Here is a 5,283-nt window from a genome sequence, read left to right as displayed (position 1 = left end):
CACCAGTATGTTGCCACATGGCTACTTGCATGGCCAGTCCTCTCAGAATTACACCCTGGCTTGGTGAGTTTTCTTACCAAATTCCTGCATCAAACAAGTGAATTTCAAAGTTGAACTTGCTGTTTGCATGATATCTAAATTACCATTTGTAAAAGTTTTTTTAATGCAATAAAAGTGTGCATATTGATTGTTTCTATGCTTCAATTATGGCTTGGTATTATACAAGTTCCACTTACTTGGATTATGATTATTTTGTACCCAATGACTTTTATTAAATTGTGAAAAAATTACAAAAAACTTGACCCAGCTGGACCTAACCCCTGTTGAAAGGTGCTTAGCAATGTAAAGCAATGTTTTATACACACCAAACATTTACCCTAACCTAATGAACTTGGTATTTTTTAGAATGCCCTGTAATGTAGTTCATTTATTTTTGCATCCATTTCTTGAGTACAACTTATTACAGAGTACATAACCGGACACAATTTTGTCTGAATTTTTAACCCCTGTGCAATAATATTACCAATCCTGTCTAACTATTGACCAAAACCAAGATGTATATGTGCTAATTTGTGCTAATTAACTTTGTATTGATTTCCTCTTTGACTTGCAGTTATCTATGACCAGATTACAATTGCGATTTTTGTCAGTCATACTGATTGAAAACTTTTTTATCAAGTACATATTTTGTTTGGAAAAGCATAACCTTTTACTGAGGCACCTAGTTCCTTAAATACAGAGTGAATAGAAAAATAGAAGTTAGAATAGAAGAATAGAAAAGTGGCACATCAGCATGACTGTGGACTAAGAAGTCCTAAACTCATCATAAGGTCATATGCAAGAAAAGTGGTAGATCAACTAGTAATATGACAGACTGATATATTTCATATTATTTTGAATTTAGCATATTTTGGTTAATAGACATGACAAGATTAGTACTGTAAAATGGGGTAACTTTGACCACTTTTTTTTAAAAATGATGCCATTTTTACTAGATAAGTTAAACTTAAATTGAAAAATGCAAAATAAAGGTCTATACTCTAGCTTCAATCACCATAAATTGCTGGCTCCTGCCTCTCATAGTTTTGATGTAATTTAAAAAAAAGTGATGGTCTTTGTTACCCCAGCTCTTGGGGTTTCTTTGACTGGGTGGTAAAATCTAGTTACATATCATCAAATGCAAATGACAAATTTTAGGAAAGTGTCATAGTTTGCAAATTGGGGGCGCCACCCCCCAATGGTGAAATGTAACCACCTAATGGTAGCCGTGACGGGGTAACATTGACTGGCTTGGAAATTAAGTTAAAATTACCATATATAAGACTCTGTAGAGTCTGTAACATAAAGAAAAAATATTAATTGGTGTATCAAACATTTGAATAATAGCTCTTTTTCGTGGGTCACATTTTTAATTTTTTAACCTATTAGATATGCAAACTTTTTAAATCTTTCTATTGTGTTACGTAGCCTCAGTATTAGGCCTTTGATGGCCATTGACAAAATTTTTCTATGTCAAATAATTTTTGAGTTTGGGGTTTTTGTTAAAAAAACGAAAAGTGGTCAAAGTTACCCTGGGAGTCAAAGTAACCCCATTTTACAGTAGTATAGAAGATTAGACCTCTCATTACCTTGTCACAAAAGCTTGTAATTTCCCTGACTTGCTTTGCTCTGCTTCATTTCCTATCTATTGCATGCCATCAACTAAGCATTGAATATACCAAGATTCTTGTGTCTTGTGTTCCTTGTTTTATTCCAACGCATCATTTTATCATTATTCATCTCAAAATTCATGAAACAATTTATTTTCATTGATTTTGGGTAGTTTTTGATCAAGAGACCTTGTACCACAAATTTAACGCAACATTAATGTAGGTACCTACTGTACTATTGAAATATTACATTTACATGGCAAGTAGCTTTAAGTAGGTATCTTATTTTTCAGTGCAGTAGAAGTGCTGAAATTATGAATTTCCTGACATCTGTTTTATGACATCTGTTTCATGGCATCTGTTTTATGACATCTGTTTTATGACATCTGTTTCATGACCTTTATTTTATGCTCTGACCTGACCAACCAGACAAGCCTTATATCCTTGTATAGATGAAATTAGATTCAATTAATCCCAATTAATGTGACCTCTCTTCCTTATTGCTTGTGAAAAGGTATAATTTCTCACAGTTTCTACTCCACTTGTGCAATTGTCTTTATGTACAGTCTAATATATTATTTTCTCATACATTGAAAATCTGATGGAACTAATTTTTATCAGTGGGTATTTTTTTAGTATTATTTTTTGCTTTTCTACTGGGACTGGTTATTGTATAAAATTGTTTAAAAGTTGTCAGAAAATTGTAACAATATGTACAGATGCATGTATAAAGATGTGTTCAGCTGCATTGACTATTAGCATACCGGTACCGTATATAGTATATATGCAATTGGTCATTCCAAGTTGTGTTTTTCATTCAATCTCACAATTGTTGTTGTATATTTTTTGTATGTAGCAATTATGATTTTGTTTTTGCAGCTCCACAAGCTACATGACACACCAGGGTATGATGTCTCCGAGCAGTCCCGTCTACTCGACCCCACACTCAATGATGGGGGGCTACTACCATCCCCCTACTGTACTGTACTGTACTGTACTGTGTAGTACTGTACTGTATTGTACTGTACTGTACTGTGCTGTACTGTGCTATATGCTGTGATTGCTGTGCTGCCGCTGTGCATTTAATCCTGAATTATGATGCCTCCACTAACCACTATTGTCAGTAAGCACGTGTCACTTGCCAATAGATCGCATATCCTGATTACAATTATTCCAAATATTTCGCTATTTATTCCGTATTATTAAATCTATTTATTCCGTATTAAGCCATTAAATCTATATAATCTTCTTAAATATATATCTATAGATTTAAGTAATATATATAGATATTAATAAAATCTATTTTAAATCTATATCTATATAATCTTCTTATCGTATTTCATCGACGTAACTAAAATATTTGACGCAGACTCCGTGGATTTTTCAACATATGTATCTTTCATCTCATTTATAGCAATATTTTATTAATATTTTTTTTGCGCACGATGGAAATCGCTTGTAAACTAAAAAAAAAATTAAACGCATCTTCTTCATAATATTAATTTGCATATTAAAATAAATTTATTGCGAAGAGCGAACCAATTCCCGTGCTTCAATTTTCTTCGAAGTATCGAAAATGTTCAGCAGAGTTCACAGCAAAATTGTGATCACGCAGCCTGAAATTTTAATAAATATTAAAAATTCTCCAACGTAAGTGAATCTTTCATCATCAAACATACGAGTCATTTAACTCTTATCTATTTGGCACAGCGCGCAAAATTCTCATTTAGATGTTGAGCAAATATGAGCTCTTGTACATCATCATAAATTATATCGTTTCCAATAGTATTGAAACACGTCCAAAACGCAAATGATGTTTAAAGAACATTTCTCGAGCTCTGTTTTTGAACCAATCAGGGAGGGTTTCCTCATGTTAATGTTCGTTATCCCGCCAATAGCGAAGCTCCAACTCAAACACGTGATTATTTTCCAAGCATTTACATGGAATTCACACAACCAATCACAGTCGAAGTAACCCATGACGTCATCTTGCCGAGCAATGGCAGCCCAATACTCAAGTTACGTCACAATTTCCACTATTTCATATCTCGCCCCGACGTTTTCCCGACCGCCGCAATGCTATTCCTACGGGGACTCGCGCCATCAGTAGTGGCGTCGCAGCATCGGCAGCGCGTAGCTCATCTCTCATTGGATACACCAATTTTCAATTGGTTTTCCTATTTAGAATTGGACGAGGATAAGTTTGTAAACATGGAATTGGAATATTCCAGTGCGCCGTTATAACTTCCTCCGCCCCTGCGCGCACAATTCGGAATTTTTTTTCTGGCACATTCGAAAAATGGTCGAATTTCTGGAAACTTTATTGCCGTCGAAAATCTCTGAGAATAATCATATTTTGTGATTTGATACGAAAATCATTTCTTTATTCATTAGCGTCCTAAAATATTCAGAGAATCTTTCAATTTATCATAGAACATTATATATTTCGGTTTATTTTTGGGAGGTTTGTGGATATCTTTATTTTATTACATATTTTTCTTTAAAAAAAAAAATTCGAAATATTTTTAGGGAAGATAAAATAATTTTTCCCTGAACGACACAAAATTGAAGTGATTGCGACTTATTATCTTTTATTATTGCTTTTAAAATAATTATTTCCTTCTTTTCTTGAATTTTTTTTTGCATCATGATCCATATTTAAATTTTTTTCATACTATACCCGCTGTAAATTTATTATCTCCTTTCTTTTTCTTAAAGTCGCTCAGGAATCAGTATCCTGATGGAGTTGCAGGATTCAGGGCCCCGGAGAAGGACTTTTGTGGGCCATAAATCGAAAACTTTCCGTAGTTTCATGTCGAAATTTCTGAAAAAATTTTTACATGTTTTTTTTTTTGGGGGGAATTTGTTGGTAGTGAGTCGTGAGTGCGCGACTTGCGGTGAAGGGAATGACAAAGTTAATGCAATAATTGTTAATTTAATTATAGAGACGTTCTCGACATATATTGTTAACTTAGTACACTAGTAACGCTAGTGATGCTAGAGTAACTAGTAAAGCTAGTGACGCTAGAGTACTAGTAACGCTAGTGATGATAGAGCACTAGTAAAGCTAGTGACGCTAGTGCACTAGTAACGTTAGTCGACTAATGACGCTAGTGCACTAGTAACGTTAGTGCACTAGTAACGATAGTCGAATAATAACGCTAGTGCACAGCACTAAAGTCGCCGCAGTGGACGACGTTAACGCAGCACGTGCGTTACACAACGTATAACGCAACATATAACGCAACGTATAACGCAACGTATAACGCAAGGTATAACGTAAGCAGCGTCTCAATGTCGCGCGTGCTTCGCTCCATTGTTTCATTTCGTTTTGTTTGTTATCTTTTGTGATGACAATTGAAGGTTGTTGTCTCGCGCACCAACGCGTCTCTTGCAAACTGCTGTTCGACAATAAATTCTTTATTCTATTTATTTCGTTAATTTACTTCTTTTAATTACATTAGTTTGGTAATTTTACTTATTGCATAATTGGTCATTTGTTCATTTATGTTGAATGAATGAATGGTGTCAGCTGGTGCAGTGGAGGGGATGTTGTCAGCTGGTGCAGTGGAGGGGATGTTGTCAGCTGGTGCAGTGGAGGGGATGTTGTCAGCTGGTGCAGTGGAGGGGATGT

This window comes from Hyalella azteca, unplaced genomic scaffold (assembly GCF_000764305.2).
Source record: "Hyalella azteca isolate HAZT.00-mixed unplaced genomic scaffold, Hazt_2.0.2 contig915, whole genome shotgun sequence".
NCBI classification, from domain to species: domain Eukaryota; kingdom Metazoa; phylum Arthropoda; class Malacostraca; order Amphipoda; family Hyalellidae; genus Hyalella; species Hyalella azteca.
The sequence above is the reverse complement of the archived record's forward strand: the minus strand, read 5'-3'. Positions refer to the sequence as shown.